We start from the raw sequence: 23,026 nt of genomic DNA, 5'->3' as shown, positions 1-23,026 counted from the left end.
TGCGGTTCAAAGAAATTCTGACCTATTATCGCGACACTCACCGCCTTTACCCGGCTCCTGCAAAGGGGCTGAGTAAGGCGGAAGAGCGAACTCTAAGGCGCCTGCAGACAGGTACTCTACTCTGTCCTGCAATCCTAAAACATTTCGATGCGAACACAGATGGGCGGTGCCCACACTGTGGGCAGACGTGTGAAATCTTCCACATGGTATGGGCATGTCCGAAAAATCCCCACCTACCCCCTTCCCCTACCCCTTCCCTAGAGGAATGGGAGACTGCCCTCCTCAACTGCTCATCACTAGAGTCTCAACGGGCTCTGGTGAGACGGGCGCGAGTAGGGGCCTCGTCATGCGGTGTCTCGGACTAAGGACGCCGACCATGTAGCGGGGTCATGCTTTGGCCCCGTAGCTCTCTCTTTTATAATAAATGTTTTTCATCATCATCACCGCCAGAACTACGGCGCGCGGAAATGACGCCGGAAGGTTGCCACCATATGATTGGATAAATTAACGTTGAATATGAACGCGGCATTGCATCAAAGTAGGAATCACTATTAGATTTCTTTTTGCATTAGCATGATTTTTCACTCAAAGTGACAAAGAATAAAGCTCTCCGACTTTCCCAACTTTAAAACTGCAAAGCTGGTCGAAGAATGCGCCGAATGCCATGTGTTGGAATAAACGCGCCGGCAAAGCTCTGGGCGCGGTTATTCGAAGAAACTAAAAGGGAAAAAATGTAAGAGCGCTGATAGATATGTGTCATTGCAACAATAAAGATCAGTAAAGCTACAAAACATTATAGACGCATTCGTGAGCTGGCTCGTTTCGCACGTGTCGTTCCCTCTTCAAGTGCCACATTGTTTGTTACCATCGCAACGGCGTTCTTAATACGCTCGACGTAAGAGGCAATATGTCATGCGAGCTTCCTGTACGGTAGCGCTTTCAGTTCATTTCATAGGGCAGCCTTCCGTCGTCAGAGGGCGAAAGAAACACGGCAAGGTGAGCCTGCGAAAATAGAGTTGAGGGTAAGCATCTATTTCATTGTATTTTAAAATCTCTACGCTGAATAACTTTGCATTGCGTGGCCCTATCACTGCCGTTATTGCGGCATTTATCTCTTAAGTCGTCAGTGTACGCAACCCGCTAGAAAAACATGTAAAACTATCAAGTCGTGAAAAGTGTTAGAGGGCCCCTTAAGGAGCTTTGATCTTAAAATAGTTCTGCAATGCATAGAGCAACGCACCTGCATGCTTCGCCTGGATGTAACTCCGCGTCTTCTTGGAGTTTCCCGCTTACGCTCGCCATGCAAACGCTCGTGGTCGACCAACAGAGAAGACACAAACAACGCTTCCGTCCAATGGGGCAGAGGCGTTCAATAAATATGCGACCTCAGCAGACGTTTAGTCAGTCATGCTGTTGTGTCTGTTACACTGCTTTCTTTATTTCTGCGTTCACCGTTAACTACTACTGCTACCTCATGCATCCATCATAACAGGGGCATGTTTAATCATTAATTAATCATCTATCATGGACGTTAGTCATCAAGAGGGAGGTGTATCACTGAGCGTCACTGTGGATGCATTTATGAAAAACGGTGCTTCAGCTGTCGAACACCAATAGAGATTGTATAAGCTCTCTTATATCACTCTATAGTAAGCCCTAAACATCTTTTGTACAGATGTCTCACTTTTCAGTTAGCCCCGGCGAGGTGGTGTAGTGGTTTTGGCTGTCGACTGCTAAAGTGAACGTTACGGTATCGGATCCCGGCTGCGGTGGCTGCATCACCGATGAAGGTGAAAATGTTGTAGGCCTGTGTGCACAGATTTGGGTTTGGGTGCACGTTGAACAGTCCCATGTGTTCGAAATTTCCGGAGCCCTCCACTATACGGCGTCACACATAATCATATGGTGGTGTTGGTACGTTGAACTGTGCTTATTGCTATTGTTACTTTCGTGTTATGCCGATTCATGTGATGAAGGGATCAACCAAGTTTTTTTACTTGTGATTGTATTATTGATGGACCATGTTTGAACCATGTTTATTGATTTATGAGCCAATGTAATGTAGAAAACTGTAGCGCTGAAGTTTACAGTGGGGCTGCGTAGTTCTGAATACAGTAGGAGACATTGTAATATTGTGATGTGTCCCATAGGGATACTTGTGATAAGAGATCGCATTTGTTTATTCACTCGTTAGGTGTCACCTAGAGTGGGTACGTGCCATAGTCGACAGGCCACAAACAAACAAACGCGTACACTTTGTTCCCGAAAAAGCCTGCATGTCTACGAAGAAGATGATTTTTCACTTCCTGTATAAGTGACGAAAAACAAACATCTTTATCTTTCGGATCGCGGAGTAGCAACTAGGCATCCGCGGGCGCGCACCGTGACGTATCTGACGAATTGTTTCCGGTTCAGGTGACGTAACTACCGGTTCAAAGAGCAAGCACGCGCCGCACGGAGTGACCATTCTACGAAGCCTAACGCCTGGCAGCGTCATGTATCGTAGTGTAAATGCGGCGCAGTTTCTGGGGAGCGGAACGCTAACGAACTTGTGCGAGACTTCGGATGCCGTGGCGCCCAATGTCTCGGATGAAGCAAGGGTGCAGGCCCAGCCGGATGAGAAGGCCGACCCTCGCGAAATTGGTGCAAGAGGTGATAGCGCGGCCTCCCTGTCGATCGAGAAGCGTTCGTTGCTGGTGGAGAGCGTGGGCCTCTTTGTCAGCCTAAGTTCCCTCGCGGTCGCGTTAGTCTTCGTCACGGTCGTGCTTTGGCTTCGCTCCTATCTCGACATAGGCGTTGAGGCCCAAGGTTTCCTCGCTCAAGGTGAAAGTGCGAACAGTTCTTTTGGTCGAGAAGTTGCAGTGCCGCAACAACAGCGTCCTGCTGTGCTGAATACCAGAGGCCCGTCGGGAAGCACCGAGTTCTTTCGCTATAAGCTCTACCAGCGAGACGCCTACCTGACTGGTGCCAGGTCGTTCTGCCTTCTCAATGAAGCCAGCCTCGGCCGATCGCGACGTGACGTGACGTACGACCTGCATCTGTTTCCTTACCACCTGTGCACGGACGCCGCTTATTGCTGCGCCTCGTTAGACGAATCTGGTGTTTTCGAACCTGGTGCGTGGCAATTTAGGGCGTTCGCTCAGGTGAAGAGGCGGAACCCTTACGCGAAACTGTGGCTGTTCGTCGAGTACCGGGGCGCGCGGTTCATGCAAAAAGTGACGGACGCTAGTCCTGCGGTGCTGGAGAATCTTGCATCTCACGTGGTACATTTGCTTCAGGCAAACGGCTACGAAGCGGCTGCGTTTCCCTGGAAGCCACAGGCCAAGCCAGATTCCGATGACCAGAACATATTCGTGAGGATTTTGAAGAGAGCGCTGAGCGAAGCGAACCTGGAGATGGCTGTCCTGGTCGACGCGACCGAAACGCGAAGTGGCATTACACATTTCCTTCGCCTTCTGGAAGCCCTCGACGACATAGTCGTGATCGTCAGACCTCCACCGCTGGGAAAGGGGGACGTTCGTCACTTCTCCGAGGCGTTCCTTCTGTACGACCAGGGCGTCGTGGAATCGCTCGTCGACCTCGAGAGCAAAGTTCGAGAGCATGGCCTGACGCGCAAGATTCCCACTGCGTGGCGCGTTTGCTTCCTAGTGTCTCTGGTGGGCACGGCGCTCATTCTGGCTGACGCTAACAACGGCAGCATCGGCGCGTCAGCGGTCGGACCCTGGACTGGCGGCAGCGCTGAGAACGGCTGGGTCTCCGTCGACGACGTGTGTCGACGCTCGTGGACCATGACCCGCGCCGTGCCGTACGCCTCTGTGGCACAGTCTGGTATTTTCTGGACGGCGACGCACAGCCTGGAGACGCTGGGAGCCCTGCTGGCCACTCTCATCAATGAAACGAAGGGTGCCAGACACTGTATGGGCGTCGCGGATCCAGAGTGGGACGACGTTGCTGGAGTTTGCTCACACACCGGCACCACCAGGTTCCCGCTGACGATGGCCGTCTTCGACGCCGCCACAGCAGGAGTGTCGCACCGAGGCCACTAGGATCACATAGGGAATAGGACAACCGCCTGTTTTTTTATTTGTCTCGCTTACGTGCTTACGATGTTTTCATAATAGAGAGTTTAGCAAACTACGGAAACACGTTACGAAAATACGGCACGGTTCCTTTCCGTATGCGCGTACAGTGATCGCGCATGTGGACTCAACAGCTGGTTCCGTGTTGCCGCCTTTCCGTAACGCGTTTTCTTAGCTTGCTAAAACTCTCTATAATACATGCCTACTCGTAGCGTCTGATTGTTTTTTCGTAGCAATATACGTTTCTGTGTGACATAAGTATGTATGGTTCGCATAACTCTCTATAATACATGCCTACTCGTAGCGTCTGATTGTTTTTTTCGTAGCAATATACGTTTCTGTGTGACATAAGTATGTATGGTTCGCATAACTCTCTATAATACATGCCTACTCGTAGCGTCTGATTGTTTTTTCGTAGCAATATACGTTTCTGTGTGACATAAGTATGTATGGTTCGCATAACTCTCTATAATACATGCCTACTCGTAGCGTCTGATTGTTTTTTTCGTAGCAATATACGTTTCTGTGTGACATAAGTATGTATGGTTCGCATAACTCTCTATAATACATGCCTACTCGTAGCGTCTGATTGTTTTTTCGTAGCAATATACGTTTCTGTGTGACATAAGTATGTATGGTTCGCATAACTCTCTACAATACATGCCTACTCGTAGCGTCTGATTGTTTTTTTCGTAGCAATATACGTTTCTGTGTGACATAAGTATGTATGGTTCGCATAACTCTCTATAATACATGCCTACTCGTAGCGTCTGATTGTTTTTTTCGTAGCAATATACGTTTCTGTGTGACATAAGTATGTATGGTTCGCATAACTCTCTATAATACATGCCTACTCGTAGCGTCTGATTGTTTTTTCGTAGCAATATACGTTTCTGTGTGACATAAGTATGTATGGTTCGCATAACTCTCTATAATACATGCCTACTCGTAGTGTCTGATTGTTTTTTCGTAGCAATATACGTTTCTGTGTGACATAAGTATGTATGGTTCGCATAACTCTCTATAATACATGCCTACTCGTAGCGTCTGATTGTTTTTTTCGTAGCAATATACGTTTCTGTGTGACATAAGTATGTATGGTTCGCATATCTCTCTATAATACATGCCTACTCGTAGCGTCTGATTGTTTTTTCGTAGCAATATACGTTTCTGTGTGACATAAGTATGTATGGTTCGCATAACTCTCTATAATACATGCCTACTCGTAGCGTCTGATTGTTTTTTCGTAGCAATATACGTTTCTGTGTGACATAAGTATGTATGGTTCGCATTTTTCGTGGGGTTTCTTAAAGCATAGGTAGTGCAAACAAATGCGGGGGGGGGGGGGGGCTGGAAAAAGGAAAAAAAATCACGGCAAATACATGGACTGAATTAGGATTAGCGCAGGAAATCGTGCGTCCGCGCATTCGTCCGTGCGTGTGTTGTTCATTTGCCCATTCGTTCATCTGTCTGTCTGTCTGTCTGTCTGTCTGTCTGTCTGTCTGTCTGTCTGTCTGTCTGTCTGTCTGTCTGTCTGTCTGTCTGTCTGTCTGTCTGTCTGTCTGTCTGTCTGTCTGTCTGTCTGTCTGTCTGTCTGTCTGTCTGTCTGTCTGTCCGTCTGTCTGTCTGTCTTTCTGTCTGTCTGTCTGTCTGTCTGTCTGTCTGTCTGTCTGTCTGTCTGTCTGTCTGTCTGTCTGTCTGTCTGTCTGTCTGTCTGTCTGTGGATGAGCACGAGCCGCGACGGCCTTCCGTGTCCACCACTCCACTTTGTCCATGCCCCACCGTACGGCGACACGTATGGCGACAATCAAGGAGACTGAGAGAGGCACTCGTTCTTCGCGCAACCAGGCACAGCCCGCATAGCAGCCAATATGAGAGCAGCGGTATAGCGTCATCTGGAATACCCTCACTCAACTGCAGTTTGTATGCACTTCTATGAGACGGTGCCATATATTATACATATCGGGAAATGCTGCGCGTTACGCCTGACGCGGGACAAGGTTAGAGTAAGATGTGCTTCGCTCCTCAAAACTATGTGCATAGCAAACAACTAGTCTTGGTGGGAAGACGGCTGATCTGTGAGTTTCTGACAAACCTGTGAGTTGGTGTGAATGATGTATCGGCCCAGAGCTACAAAATTTCTTTTCTAATTATGCCTGTGGTGCTTGCACAGATGATGTAATTGGCATCAAGAAGTTTTGTTAATCAACGACACACAGTAAGTGAAAAGTGGACGAGAAACAAAATCCACACATCCACACTAAGTGATTGATGAGTGGGCGAAACGTGGTCCGAAGGTCCATAATGTCTACGTTGAAGTCACCAACTAGTACAAAAGGGTTTGTGCTTGTAGGGGTTTTATATTGCAGCGTGATAGCCACGATTGATCTTAGTTTATTGTTAAACCTTTTTTGTCTGTGTGTCTCACATCCACGCAACTCCCCGTGACTGACACGGAAGTGGACGGAAAAGCCTAAGGTGCTTAGCCCCCAAAATAGGACGACAGCCCATAACCAAACATGGCCCGAGGGCTATACGGGCTCAATCAGCGTTAAGCGCCCAGTGACCCAATCTGTTGAGTCGGTTCGTTTTGTTTCCTCGGCCACACAGCTGCCCAAGTTCGCGCGCGAGAGAGAGAGATTGACTTTATTTAAACATATCCTGAGGAGGCTGAGAAAGGGCCATTCCGACCCTTAGTTCAACCTGGAGGCTCCGCCCAAGATGGCGCTGGCAGCCGAAGGCTTGTAGCGATGTCCCGGGCCCTCTGGACCGCCTGTAGTCGCTTCTTGTATTCGTTGCTCTTGAGGGCTTCCTGCCGAGCCTCTTGGGTATTCAGTTGTGCTGCGCTGTGGGTAGGACACAGCCAAAGCATGTGTTTTGAATTGCAATAGGAATGGTTGCAAAGGGAACATCAATACGCAAACGCCTTGGATTGTGCGAATTAGTAATATAACGCTAGTCACGTCGAAAACTAGCCAGCACTCGCAATCACTATACAGCGTTCATCAAAGATATAACGCTATGCATTTCTAATCACCCCGATCAAACAGCCACGCAAGATCCTTCCGTACGGGAACGAGAGGCCACATCAGCAAAGCAGCGTCGGCAAGATCCTGTTGTACGGGAACAAGAAGCCACATCAGCAAGGCAGCGTCGGCAAGATTCTGCCGTACGGGAATGAGAGGCCGAGGCAGTTTATTATTAATTCTCTATAGTGGGTACCAAGCTAGTGCGCTTGCAGTGGTTGCCCAATGAGTACTTTGAAAAGGCTCTGAAAGACCGCTCTTTTCGCTTTCGCTGTGACTGTGCTGCGCCTACCGCGCAGGCCGGGCTTTTTTTACCCTCCCTCCCCTTTTTGCAATAGTGTCCCCCCTGCCTACACACATGGGTGCCTTCGCCTGAAACTTCATCGCAAAAGTCTGTAGGTCAGCGTAGCACGCATTTGTACACGATGAACTGCGTGCTGTGTGATGTGTGTGCGCGATGAACTGTTGTGTAATATGAAGCGGACAGAGAGAGATAGAATAAACTTTTGAAAGCATTGGTACGGGCAGCCAGCCAAAGCGGGCGATCCCACGCAACGAAGACGGCGCCTATCCGAATCCCTACGCGACGATTTGCTAAGTCGTCATTTTAGTATTAATGCATTTAGGCTTAATTACTATTAAATTATCATTCATTTAAACATAGGCTCACAGAAAAAAAGGGCAGCTTATTCACGAACCAAATGCTAACCATTTAGTTGTCACCAAAAGCCCTAACTTCTTAGTAAGCGAAGGTAGTAAAATACTGATTAGTGAAACTTGCTACTTTGCAAATTAGTTCGCGAATAGTGCAGACTTGAATAAAAACACAGTAATGAGTTTTTAGTTAACAGGCGTGTATACGTAAACGTACTGGGTGGGGGGTCATAAGTTCCCAGGCCACTACCCTGTCTATTTCTATGGAAGTGTGGCCGAGGAACTTCTGGCCAGTACTGTACATTGCCACATCAAGTAAATTTAACTGAAGAAGTATATATAGGGTAATAAGTGACCTGCAGTTGTCCACGTAGATTATTTAGTGGCCACTAATTACTTCATGTAATTACCATGGCAAGTATGCATGACATGAACATACATAGAGGCATGAACGAATGACAGACGAGCACCTACACAAAAACACACACATAGAATACCAACACTTATCCGGTATCGCATATTGTAGCAGCAGTTAGAAGGCTAAATATGCTCCTACTTTGGAATAGCGCACTGTGTACTGGTTAGCAGCCATAAATTTAAGATAAATAGTGGGTGTTTAGTACAAGTCATCATCTGCCCTTCTAAATATGTCTGAGCACAAAACTTTGATTGAAAAGTAATCGAAAAAATTGCCCGCAGCTTCCCTCGGGGGAACACTGAGGAGGATGCGGACCATATAATTGGTTAACGGGGTGTTAAAGTGCGACTTACTTGGGTCGATTGCTAAATTGGTTAACGTGGTTGTGACATGTGGTGTTAAATTGCGACTTACTTGGGTCGATGGCTAAATTGGTTAACGTGGTTGTAGGAGGGGGTGTTAAATGAGTGAACACGTACACACGTATGCGAAAGGGCGGCGCTGGTCGAAGGGACGTCGATCATTGTGTTTGTGGATTCGTTGGAATTCATTTCACCGCGACCTTGGACGTCGACGCGCCGTACAAACCAACCGACGAGCGGCAACTGAGCGAGCGAGCGCCGACCTTGAGTATATATACAGCACGACGGCGCATGCACTGTCAGCTGTTGAATGTTCTCGAAGCGCGACGCCACATGCGCGTCCACTGGAGAATCAGGAGAATTGTAGATGTCGAACGCGGTGTGTAGAGGAGGAAGGGTGCACAGATGGTGGAGGAGTGAAACGCGCGCGGTGTGTAGAGGAGGAAGGGATGCACAGATGGTGGAAGAGTGGGCGACGGCGCGACGGCGCATGCGCGCGCGTCAGCTGTCGAATGTTCGAGAAGCGGTGCGGACGGCGCGGACGGCGCACTACAAGGCGCGAGTATAAGATGCTTCCGCATCTAAAAGTTAGGATTGGTCTAAATATATCTTAAGAGTGTCATCAATACTGCAAGATATATGGTGGTGTTTAGGAGAAATCTTGCAATGTATATGGCTTAGTTGTTACTCAGTTAAAAAGAGCAAGAAAGCATTTCTCGATAGTAACAGCCAAAGTTTCAAGTTTTACTACTTGCGAAGGAGAAAAATGCGCTCGAAACAAGTAAATTCATGCGTTTCCGAGTGTTTACCAACTTTTTTTTTAAAAAAAAAAAAGGTTGTGCTAACCATATAGATACTAGGCAGCGGGAGAACTTCCCCTATGGGAACAAGTGGTGTGGGTGTTCTGCACTAGATAAGTCACCAAGCCACTATCCCACAAACGTGGTAACGTGTTTAGCGAAGTTTTGAAATTTTTATGCATCTGATGACATAAGATTTATGTTGTTACAGTCAATCTTAGCTCAATAAAGCTTACAAAATAAGATTTTCCTTAGTAGAGGAATCGTAGGAATGGAATTGACCTGCCTAGCCATTCCCGGAGTGGGAATGGGCTAAGTTTCTTTTTGTCATACCGAGGAATGGAAAGGAATAGAATTACGGCAAGTTACGGTTCCCCGGAATGGAATGGGAACAAAATGGAAGTGCCCATTCCGCAACACTGCTCTATAGGGCGCACTTCAACCACTTTGGGAATACTGGTTATTGCATGATCTTACCCGAGAACCTTATTTACTTTATTTATTCAATACTGCTGGCCTGAATTTCCAGGCCTTAAGCCGGAGTGGAGGCGTTAAATTTTGTGCGGAAAGGCACTTGAACATTGAAAAGAGTTCACAAACAAAACAGCTAAAAGAATCAAATGGTGTGTGAGATGTGGCACTGCAATACGATACGTAATGGCGTGCAATGGGTATGCCAACGTAAGTAGTGACATGTTTTTCGCGTGAAATTAATAATGACTGCCGAAACACAACGAAAGGACATCGACAGATAGACAGACGGAAAAACTTTATTGGTAAGTGTGTTTGGTGCCCCTCAGGTCCTTGGACGACTGCATGGTCTCACGCCACGTCTACACGACCATGCATGCAGTGAACTGTTTTGGTTCATTGATAAGGTTTCAAATACAGAACAATTATCTCGTATGCAATTAACACGGTGATGATTAGTATGAAGCTATTAAGCGTAATGCTGATTAGCATCACAATAATCATCATAATAGTAAGAGATAATTACCATGGTTTTACTTCGCGTGCTCTTGATTAGCATGGTTTACTTAGCTTATCAACTAGCATTTTAGTCAGCACATTCCTAGCTAACAAGACTTCACTAACATGGTCTTCTTAAAGATGTGGCCTGATTACGTCGGCCTTACCGTGGCTTGGCCTAATTAGCTTGGTCATAGCATATCCTGGCCTAACTAGCCAAGTATACTGCCCAGCAAAATGGCTGATTAGCCGGGTGCACATGAGCGGGTGCTAGCAGACGACGTAGGCTACGAAGAGGGCGCGCACCGGCCGAGCAGTGCGCTGGAATGTATAGGCCGACCATGGTGATTAACACGTGGCCTCAGGTTTAGCTGCGGTCGCGATGTTGTAAGACACTCGGTCGGAACTAATCTCGGAGGCCACCGTGCTGTTTATTCTGAAACAGACTTAGTGCAGACAACAAAAGCTTCAAAAAAAAAATTAAAGACGCTGTGTCTCTAAAAAAATATCACAAAATATTTGACACTTTCATTGCGCGGGTCCGCTTCAGCACTCTGTGGACCGGCACAGAAATGAAAGAAGATGCTTGTGATTTGAAAACACCGCTCAAGTTTGTCGACCGTCCTTGACACTCTGGCGGGTTCTATCATAACCTATGAAACTCAGTGCGCTGAGGGGTGGATCTGACTTTTTTTTTGCACTGTTTGCTCATTGAAAAAGGGGTGTCGCCGGAGTTCGGAAAGAATCCGAGCTGATCCCGATAGCCGCCAAGCTCGGGTGATCCTGCATAACGCCCTAGATCCGATACCACGAAGCAGTAATAATGATCGCAAAATAAAATTTACAACTTAACACAATCAACGTACCAGTTATGACAAAAAACATTGCATATAACTGATTTGATTGATATGCGGCGTTTAAGGTCCCTAAACCACGATATGAGAATAAGAGACGCCGTAGTGGAGGGCTCCGAAAATTTTGACCACCTGGGGTTCTTTAACGTGCACTCAAATCTGAACACACGGGCCTACAACATTTCCGCCTCCATTGGAAATGCAGCCGCCGCAGCCGAGATTCGAACCCGCGACCTGCGGGTGAGCAGCCGAGTACCTTAGCCACTAGACCACCGCTGCGGGGCACATTGCATATAACTATACACCACATGGCGTTCATTTAGAAGCGGGTGTGGTGAATGTCACGGGTTATTTACGATAACTTGAATGGTCCCACTGCTTCTCTCACTCATCATTGTTAACTTGATAGATATGCCGTGTTTTTTTTACGGTGGCTGGCACTTTTCTCGCTCGCCTTACATTGTCAAGTGATCAACTTAACACTGAGGTCAGTGTTGCATGTGGCGAGTGCTTTATTACGCAGCAAGACAAAACTGCGGTATCGGCTTGTGGCTTTTTTGGAACACACACTATTTTAAGCTATGGCTTATGCGATAATAATGATTGTGTCCGGTATTTTACATGCCAAAGCAACGATATGAGTATCTGGCTCACCGTAGTGAATGGCTTCGGGAATTTCGACACTATGGGGGGTATTTAGCATGCACTGAAATCACACGGGGCCCTACGATTTTTCCTTCATCGGAATGCGACCGCCGTTGCCGGTATTGAACGCATGACTTTCGTGTCAGTAGCCGAGCGCCGTAATCACACCGAGTTTTTAGAGATCGCGCATATACTGGTACAGTCTTCGTTTTTGATATTGCACTTATTTCGCAGTAGGCTAGTGTCAGCAAAGCTGCAGACATGTCAGTGATAAGTTACGCCAAATTATTTGAACTGGGCACTGTTTCGATCGCCTGCGTTTTCTCGTGGTACACCCGTATATTTGGTTGCGAATAGGATTTTGGATTCAGCGCCGTTTGGAATGGATACAGCCTCCATTGCGGCGTACTCAAGGAGCACGGTCCTATATTTGTCATAAGAAAGGGGACAGTCAACTAGACCATGTGCCCTCTGGTGGATGGGTGGCGATAGTTAAAACATGCTTGACACTTTTTTTTTTTTTACGTAGCGTGCGGTGGAGAACGCGACGAGCAGTAGAAACATCCACCCATTCGTGGGCCGTTCGAAGAATCACCGTAGAAGGTGGGCGTTTTGAGTGTGTTATGCAAACGATACCCTTCCAATCAAAGCAGGAGCCACTCTCCACAACTTTGTTTGTACACGCTGTTCTTACCAGCTCGTTCTGTGCCATTCTTCGGGGTTCTAGCCACACTTGGAACGAGCGCTAAGAGAACGCGCTATCTCGGGGGAAGCATTCCAAGCCGCCCGAATGGGCTGTCTGGGACATCCCGCAACGGCACTTTGTCGTTTCCGCATGTATATCGTTCAATTTATGCGTGCTGCCGATTCCAACGGGTACTCGCGAGCATGGCGGGAGGGTGCGGCAGTGTTTTATTTTTATCGAACGCCTTCAAGCGACTGGTGGCGCGAGATATTTTATGTTATTAGTCAGGAACATTTTATACAAGACGTACCGGATGAAGAACTATCAATATACACATACTTCACTAGTGCAAATCGTTCTTATTGTCAATCGCATACCTACTTCCGTGTAGGTGGCGTTGCATTACCATCAAAATTTACCGAATCTGTAAGAAATGGAGGGTAATGTTTTCTCGTATATATATGAAAGGGATAAACTAATTAGAGTGCGCTGGGTGGGGCACTTCATTCGCGCTATAGATAAGAAGAGTGTACTATTGCGCACCCTTGTTTCGTACTTTAGCGGACAGTCGCGGCCCTACTCACCGTCCACTATAGTCGTCAGTCCCGCGCGCCATCTGCCGGTGCGCGAAAAAGAAGCACAGAATGCGGTTCTCTTCACAAAGCGCTCCCCCTGAGTCGTTGGTCCACCTAAAGTATTTCTTGCACCATGATATTGAGGAACCCGATGGAAGTTGCTGCAAGTGACAGGTACCTCAACTGCCGTGACTAGCAGCAGATCGGCAAAGCGCAGCAACAAGTTGCGTGCATCTCGCACGCCGAGCTTGCGAATTTCAATAACAAAACTTTATTCTTTCCATATTAATTTAGGATGCTGTCAGCACTTTTTGATGGGCTATTACAGAAGCGGATTGAAGTCACATTTCAGCAGAAATGCGCACGATAGAAACATATTGAAAGGAACCTTCGCGGCGGGAACACGTATCATTTCGCAGTACATATTGTTATGCCACAGACATGGTCCTCCTTCGGGAGCGCTTCTTCTCACGAGATCGAGAGCTGTTGCGGCGAACTGTCTCCACCGTCCCAGCGCCCCCTTCCACGCCGACGGCGGCTCCGTGCAGTTCCAGAGATAATGTCGCCTCCTCCGCCGAGCCACCTAGCAGTTCCGGGTATGGCTGCGTCTCCACCGTCTAGTCCCGGGAACTGGTCTTAGAGAAGGAACCAAAGACGTAATTGAAGGCCGTGCCAGCCCCATGTTTGAAGAATTATGCCTCAGCCGACTTCGTCGAGCTGGCCGGCTTTGTACAAAATATAACCTGCTATAGTAAACGTTCCTACTTGTTGTTTTAAAAACGATTGCCTCCATATTCCGCCTCTGGGCGAAGACTTCAGTGACGTCCGTACGTCATCTCGCCGCTCTTGGCTACCACTACCATCGCGACACAGCGAATTCATAACAGTGGTGGCAGCGGTGAGATGCCATGGAAACCGACTTCATAACAATAATAAAATACGTAGTATAACAAGTATATCATAATGACAAGACAGATAGGTAGTTTAGGTAATGAAGTTTGTCAGAGAAACGTAGAAAAGGAAAACATCACTGCTGAAATACACATGAAATTATAGCGTACATCAAGATACATAAATACTATAGTCTAATTAAAAGAAATGCAAATAACACAAGGGATCACAATGTTAGTGAATGGCAAAAAGTATTAACACAATTCTACTCGTGCCACCAGAGACACCCTACATTCCTACCTCAAACTGTGAAAGCATCACTTTTCTGTGGTAGCAGGTCATGTACCTAAATGTACAGAACTGAGCTGCAATGTTGGCGTACCATCATTTTCATGAGATCATTCATTCATGCAATTGTATTCGCATCAAGGACGACTAATAAATTGCATAATTGGTCTCCTATGTTCAATCCAGATCTCTACCTAGTGTAAAGATAAAACGAGTGGTCCAATGAACAAAAAATGTTCTCCTATGTTCAATCTAGATCTCTACCTAGTGTAAACATAAAACGAGTGGACCAACGAATAAAAAATAAACAGGTAAAGGAAGAGGAATTTAACCTACACAGTTATTGAAGAGCAAGGCATAACGTTTTCCACCTGTCTGAAGTTTGAAATGTCTTCCCCCTTACTGTTGTCCTTTCACTTACCCGCACTAAACAGAGTATTGCCGTGAAGCACACTTTGCTGGACGAAAGGTTCGAGTTCATTGAGTTCATCTGTTCAGTTGGCACAGTAGGTGCTTGAAAGGCCACATGATCTGTTTTCGCACAGAAAATGAGTGAAGGCCTCATTGAAGTTCTTGCGTGGCAGTGGCCTACTGAATAGGCTATATCACCCCAGCAAACTTTTTTTTCTTCTTTTTCGCGCCTGCATTTCGCACTTCGCTTTCTCTCCCATCTATCTTCCCCATTCTTCCTTCCCTTAGTGCAAGGTAGCAAACTGGATGCTACAATTCTTGGGTAATCTCCCTGCCTTTCCCTCATTTTATTGTCTCTTTCTGGGTATTTAGTGAAAGCTGAAAAACGCGGGCCTGGTGTTTAGCCGTGCGTTTAATCTGATGTGGCACTGAAGCCTTTGGCATTTATCGGATACTTGTTCACGCTTCTTATTGAAGGGACAAGGAAAGAAGGGTACATTGAAGGGCAAGTTTTTTGTTATAAACAATAATAATTACAACTGAAAGACAACTATGCCAAGGAAACTATAGATAATGTTATCAGAAGTAATTGTAATGTAATTGTAAAGAAAGAAAAGTGGATGAAAAATAATTTGCCGTGGGCAGGGACCGAACCCGTGACCTTCGAATGACGCGTCCGATGATCTGCCAACTGAGCTACCATAGCGGCTATCCCTCCGTCCACTTTAAAGGGTATGTGTGTGTATTTAAACGTGAGAGCGTCAGTCAGCGCCGCCTGTTGTCATTGAGGCGAGTGTGGGACACTCAATATTTGTCTGTTGGCGTCACGTAGTATGTGATCGCATTACGGTCTGGCAGCTGACCAATAATCTGCTGCTTACCACCTAAAGTTATTAAGTATGCCAGAACAAGACCCTCGCCATGAATGAAGGAACAAAGGGCAAATTTAAGAGCATGTTTTCTTTGTTGGACAAATTATTGATGAGATCTGACAGGCAGTTGTAGCGTTGTGACTAGAAACTAAGACATTAAACAATCTACGACAGACAGGTGTCATCCGCCAGTTTATTCTAACTTCTTCTTTCACTTCCCCCTCTACCCCCATTCCACTACATCCTCTTTCGGGCGCTTATTGCATGCCAATTAAGTCTTCCCGACTGTGTAATACTTGAACACGTTGCCAATGAAAGCACACTCTCTTTGACCCAAGGCTGAAGTGTGCCACACGTTCTTGAGAAAACCGTGATGAGATGCGGTTTTGACAGCTTGCAACGGTTCCTAATATTTGACATTTGAAGGTGCGACTCATTTTCTCACAAGAATATAATCTCCTGGCTGAATGTGTGCTATATCAATGTTGTGTGCCTTTCATCAAAATTTCTCTTTGTCCGGCGCTTGTATACTTCTTGAACTTCGGCACTTTCCTCGGCTTCAGAAAATTTTTGTTTTTCTAGGAGGCCTAGATCATGATCTGCCGGTAGTATGGGGGGTGTTCAGGTTGTCGCAAAATGAGGACTGCAGCCGAAACCTGAGGTTAACGATTGGTGATCATGCTTCCCATTGGCCTCAAGGCAGCACTTCCAGCCTTCGATAAAGTTCGGATACATCTTCAAAAACTGGTTGATGTCCCGTAGGGCCTTTTATGCTAATCTTTTGGCTGCAGGGTGATACGAAAAATAATATTTAATAACACTTGCTTTGTAACAATTGCTTTGTGATTAGCCCATCTTGCTAGCTTGACACTACGAAAGACAGGACCGTTATCGCAGACTTGGTGTGCTGAAAACACGCATCTTTTAGTATATTGATGACACTGTTCGCATCTTCTTTCCCTACTTTGGCCACAGTAGTTCTAGTACATTCATCAATGGCAAGCAAAAATGCTTGCGTTTGTCTGACTCTTCTTGTTAAGCTCTGCGAAGTCAGGATGCAACACTTCGAACGGTAATTTTGAATGTTCGAGGTCGGTCATAACATCGGTTGACTGCTTGTACTTCGCTTTGTTTACCTGGCAAAGATGGCATGTCCGGATGTAATTACTGACGTCGTTCTTCATACCTGTCCATTTCAACCTCAAAATCGATTTCTTGTATGTGTGCCAGAATTCATCATGTTGGCTTGATTCAGGGGTATCATGGTAAAGTTAAAGAATCTTTTAAAACAGGGTGGTTGGCACATGGTACTTTCCATCGATAAACGGCAGGTCTTCTGTACCGTATCTTAGGTTAATATGATCGATAATTTCTGGATTTTCGCTCGTCTCATGAACAAGTAATCTAGACAGTACATCTGCATCGTTTAGAAGTGGGCCAAGACAGTGCGAAAATGAGAAATCAAATTGTTACAGATAGTTAATTGACCCATTTAGCAATGCGTCATTTTCGTTGTTGCCATATTAAAATTTCAGTCAACCCCTGATGGTTCGTGAACAGTTTGAACTTAGCCCCTTCAAGGTAATTTCTGAAATACCTGACTGATTTTGAGACTGCCAGCGCTTCCTCTTCTGTAGTAGAATAATTAATTTCAGCTGGCTTCAGCGTACAGCTGCAATATTGCACCATGTAATGCTTCGCTGGATCGCCCTGATGTGAGGGTTTCTAATACAAAACTGCACTGGTTGCGTAGTGTGATGTGTCCGTATTTAGTACGAAAGGCAGAGAAAATTCTGGTATGCGCAAGATAGGATTCCACGATATTAGCTTTACAAGCTCACAATAAACAGCTTCGCACTCCTCATTCCATATAAAAGGTACGTCTTTCTGAGTTGAACGTGTGAAACATCGTGTCTTCAGTGCGTAGTCTTTGATAAAGGCCCTGAAGTGTCTTGCTAGGCCAAGAAATACACGTAGACTGCGCATAACATAGGGTTTAGCCAGCCCAGAAATGCTTTCTATTGACTACAATTCCGGGATTTTAGTACGTCCATCGATTAGCCTTCCGAGACTTTGTTTTCAAGAAAGCACTTTTCTAGAAATTGACTTTGCGTAGGCTGAAAGCACGAAGAACTTTTGAAAGATGATTGTGGTGTTGCCTTCGATGGCACAATCACTGTAGACGTCACGCAATGCACCCTAATATTGTTTCAAAATATACGTCATAATTTTTTGTAACCAAGGCGGATACCTTTTTTCAACCAAATGGTAAGCGGTTGTACTCAAGTAAGTCAAACGGGATTATAAATGTGGTGTACTTTTTCGTTTGTTCAGTGAGCGGGTTTTGCCTAATTCCCGCAAAAAGGTCTATTCTTGAGAAACAATGGCAACCACCAGTCTCGTCAATGATATTGTCGATCTTCGGCATTCGGTAAATTATCTACTATGTTTGGGGATTAAGAGCCTGGTAATCTGTGCAGGGTCTGAATGGTTCATGTTTTTCTTTTGAGCAATAGTTATGGGAGGGGCAAATGAAGAAACAGACATACGGATAATACCAGCATTCATCATTTCTTGCAACACTTTTTTGAGCCACACCTTTTTATCTTTGGACATGTTATAAGGTACTCTGCGGACAACGCTTTTGTGTCACTAAGTTTGAAAGGAACGACGTGAGATTTCATCGGTAGCTGCCCGTGCACGTAATTTCTGGGTACTTTAATTTAATGCCCTCAGGGTTGAAAGTCATCCTTGTTTTGTAAGGTGCCTCAGGGAGATCTTCTGGTTGAACATTGTATAGAACATTTAGTCAGTCATCTCAATATTATATTTATCCTAAGACTGTTCATGTCTGGACGGGTCAAAATAAAACTGCATTTGGCGTCAAGGATGATCATACGTAAGTCGTAATTGATTGACCTTGATATTCAATGGTTAGGTTAACCCATTCGTTATGCGCGCTCACTGACCCATCATGGCCTTGCACGTGCAATTCTTCACCAGCATGCAGGTGACCACCATCCACTCGACTTTTATTAATGATAGAGACAGAAGCCGCCTTCATTTCAATACCGTATATTTTATTAGAGGCTCAAAGTAAGGTTGGTTATACCAAGTAAACTGTTTCAGTGTAGATTATTGGTTGGGGCTTGTCATCGCACATAATTAGCTCATGTGGAAGCTCTGTCTTGTGTATTGCTGAAAATAGCCCCTCTTCATCGATTTCATTGTGAAAACACCAGCGATACTCGCTATTAGGCTCAGATGACTGAGTTAATGCTCGATTTTTACTTCGGATGAAAAAATGAAGAGCTTATTTACCAAATCATTGTTCTCGCGACCATTATGTCGTGACTAAAGTTTGTATGCATCGCAGAAGATCGTCAAATGTTTTTGGATCACTGATTTGTACATCACTGTGGATATCGGCTAAAAAACCTTGCATCACCGAAGCTACTACATCAAATCGTGGGAGCTTCGGTTTTGCAGAATGCAGCAGACGGCGCATCTCGACACTACTCCACCAAAGAGCCAAACGTGTGCGCGCTACATCCCATGTTACTACAGCATTGCTTTGGAAAGTCGCCAAAAAGTTCCTCTTCCACCGTTCTCAACACTGTGGTGCTCTGTCCATAAATTGCAAGTCATACCAACTAATTGCAAAGACGCCAAAATACCGCCGCATGTTTACAATCTTTGTGTTGTCACCTTTTCAGATATTCTTCTCGCATGCATACTAAGAAGTCCACGTCCAATGGTCTGCATTTTTCGAGTCTCCTTCAAAGAGGTCTGGTTCTACAATCCGTTCTGGTTCTTCTTGGTCAAGCGATTTGACCGACGTTCCCATTATTTCACTTCGTTGCCTCATGCACCATTCTTGTCACTCAATAGCAGTCAGAACGACGCTCACTTTCTCGGAAGCTGTGTCTTGCTTGAAGTTGCCACGTTGAATGGGTTCCAGAACGAGTTCGCTCAGTGTCCGGAGCCGCAGGTTCACCTTCACCGATCCTGTTTGCCCAAAATCTTGACGGCTCATCGAAGCTCGTTGCAGTGTCGTGTCCATCGAGCCGGCTGAACTATCTTCGCGAGAAATGTCTATCGCTCCCTCACCGTAGACTTAGTACCATATGAAGTTCAGGGGCTCCGATGACGCGTTGTCAATCAAGAAGGTAACCCCAATTTTCGGTCTTTACAAGCTGAGGAATGTGCCAAAAATGTAGCATTCCAACTAGGAAATACAACATTAAACAGACATAAACTACGATTGACGATTGCCACCCGCCATATATTTGTTTGTTGCCTGCGAACAATGCAACATACCCACTCTGAGGTATAGAGGGTTTCATCCAGCGCCTGGTGCGGCCTGGCAACGCTGTGCGCCGGCATCCGGGCTCCCCTTGCATACTTCCGGTAGCCGTTGTTCTGCTTCACGCAGTTGTTTTCTTCCGCCCCGCCACGGTGGTCTACTGGCTAAGGTACTCGGCTGCTGACGCGAAGGTCGCGGGGTTGAATCCCGGCTGCGGCGGCTGCATTTCCGATGGAGGCGGAAATGTTGTATAGGCCCGTGTACTAAGATTTGGGTTCACGTTAAAGAACCCCAGGTGGTCGAAATCTCCGGAGCCCTCCACTACGGCGTATCTCATAATCATATGGTGGTTTTGGGACGTTAAACCCCACAAATCAATCAATCAATCAGTTGTTTTTTTCCTCCATGTTCTGCTCGTTGTTGCTAGCGTTGACTCGCTTGGTCGCGTACGTCTTGCGCATGTTCCATTCCTCGGCTATATAGTGATATAGGTGTGATTTGTGGCATTCAGTGCGTGTCACAAAAAGCTGTCTGGAGCGCTGGTGGTTCAGGTTCACTATTCAACGGCATTTTGGCTTGTGCCTTGAAAATGCAATCTGCCTCCTACACATCGCTTGTGATAATGGTCAAGGATGGGTTCATGTTGTGCTGTGCCCGAGTGCAGCCTTCACTCTGCAACTAACCTCCTTTGCAAAAACGGGCGTTTAGGTTCGCTTAGAGGATGACAGGAGAAACGCCTGGATTGCAGCGGTGCACTGGGACAAATTGTAGCCGACGAAGAGCTCCTAGATTTGCTCTTCTCACTTCATACAAGAGACATGACTGTGCAGAGTACCCAGTCATATCGCGCGAAATATTAAGTCATACTGCGCGTTCGTTCTGGTCTCATGCAGTGTGACTTACGTATGAGCAGCTCGCTACACGAGCTTTCCCGCTCGTCCAGTTCCTTGCCTATGCGTCAAACGCCACGCGACAAACATTCGTTTTAGGTTGAGCTTAGCGGATGTCAATATACCGCCGTTTTTTTTTTTATCACACCTGGCGCACTAGCGCACTTCTGCAGCTTTACTAGTCTAGCTGCACGTGCAGATCGCTTTATGGCTATGATGGTCGCCGCAGTAGAAGAGAGCTCCGAATAACAGACTACCCGTCATTTTTTTTTATTGCGCACTGACGTCGCGCAGTACGCCGGCCCTGGTATCTCGCCTTCAGCGAGAGTTTGATACGAAAAGCATGCATATCGAGGATACGTCATGCAGAACAGAGTTTTGGAATGGTTAGCGATTTCTGTACATGCATACATGGTGTGTCAGTCGTACTCAAAACGCAATCATAATTGAACGGATGTCACATTTGAATTAACACTACAAGTCTATATTTTTTGTTAGCAGTGTAGCAGTGTGGCAAATTTGTTGCTCCAATAACAGTCGACTAAGAAGTTTCTGCTTTTTTTCTTTTTTTTCTTTGAGATATCATACATTAGTGAATGCTGAAACAAGGCATTAAAAGCTGAAACAAGGCATCTTGCGCAGGGAACATTCGCATGTACTCATGCGTCGATTTACGCCACCACCACATTTCAATAGAATAGTTGTACTAAGACGTTCTTGGTTATAAACAGTCCCATTATATGCCTCAAAAGCAACAGTCTGAAATTATTGCCTCTTCTTAATAGTAATCCTGTTAGTTTCGCAGGCCAGCCATCTTGTGATCTCAATTACCCTGACCACATTTATACAGTGCTTTCACACAGAGCACAAGAAAACCCTCGGTAGTAAATGGCAAGATACGAGCGTGCTCAAAAGATAACTACTTTAGAACAATCAGAGTGTGCTGCGGATTCGAACTCAAACCTTTCAAGATCCGTGAGTGACTCTTCTAGCACTTGTGATTGCGTGGCGGTGTGTGATGATGAAACAGAAACCAAACTCACCACAAAGGACGTTGATGTTTGGTGCGAAAAAATGCGGCAGTGAAAGAACGCCTCGCAGATATGAAACACAGCTCTAAACCTGTCGAAAAAAAAATCTCCTGATGAACAAGTGGCCCTTTCAGAAATCACAAGAACTTTGGGGAAGTAGTCGGACAAGACTCTAAAGTTTTATATAGGGCTGGTACCTGCAGCAGAGCTCTGTTGCAGCTTATGTTGTCTATTTGTGGACCACGACAGAGGACAGATGCAGAACAGCAGCTCCTTCTAGTGCCCATGAGACTGCGGCTTCGACTTTCAGAAATGACCTTGCATACCGGTTCAGAATTTCAGCAAGTTCCGTCAGCAATATCTTTCACTCGTGGCTGGATGTTTTAGCGAAGAACCTTGCGAAACTGATCATTTGGCCATTCCGACGAGCACTGCAATCTCATCGGCCACCAGCGTTTGAAGATACCTTGTTTCACAACCTGAGAGATATAATTGACTGTACAGAAATACTTATTCAACACCGAACTTCTATAACGGCTCACAGTCAGCCGTACTCCAGCTACAAGCACCACAATGCTGTCAAGGTTCTTGTTGTCATTTAACATTGAGGTTCTGTCACATTCGTGTCCAAGACATGGGGTGGAAGAGCGTCTGATGAAGAAATCACCGTGCATGGCAGTGTGGTCAACAAGTCAGAAGGAGACTGCTTTCTGGTTGACAAAGATTTCCGGTGCGAGGAGATGTTCCACGCATGAGGTGTGGCAGTCCTGATGCCCTCCCTGTCAAAAAGACGTCCATAGCTTTCTGGGGGAGATGTCACAATATCAAGAAAGCTCTTTCGCGCTCGAATCCACGTCGAAAGAACTATTCAGAAGCTAAAGCTTTTTAGATTTTTTCTAGGTGGGTTGCCGGTGAGCTTTGTTAAACGATTCAGCGACAAGAATTGTGCAACAATCGACAAGATGCTAGTCATTTGCAGTGGGTTGTGAACCTTCAAACCTCTATCATTAACAACCATGGCAATGACATTGCAATGAATCAAGAAGTGCTATGAAAATGTGTTTTCTTCTTGTGAATGCGGTGCAACACGAATTCGGTGTTCACTTGCACACTGCCCACAAGTGAACGACGCCTGTTAAAAAAGCTATCTGACCTTATTTTTTATAGAACATCTGATGGGTATAAAGCAAGCATTTTAAAAAGCAGATTCTAAGCCTGCGCGCGCATGTTCAATTTTTTTTCCAGCCTGCAGATAGCGTCATTAGTTGGC

The 23,026-nt window shown here is 45.9% G+C and overlaps 1 pseudogene; it reads left to right on the top strand.

Moving 5' to 3' along the window:
• Positions 1-13,626: 13,626 nt before the first annotated feature.
• On the top strand, positions 13,627-22,810 carry LOC142767408 (uncharacterized; annotated as a pseudogene).
• Positions 22,811-23,026: the final 216 nt, after the last annotated feature.

The sequence above is a fragment of the Rhipicephalus microplus genome, chromosome 1, assembly GCF_043290135.1.
Source record: "Rhipicephalus microplus isolate Deutch F79 chromosome 1, USDA_Rmic, whole genome shotgun sequence".
NCBI lineage: Eukaryota > Metazoa > Arthropoda > Arachnida > Ixodida > Ixodidae > Rhipicephalus > Rhipicephalus microplus.
The sequence above is the reverse complement of the archived record's forward strand: the minus strand, read 5'-3'. Positions and strand labels throughout refer to the sequence as shown.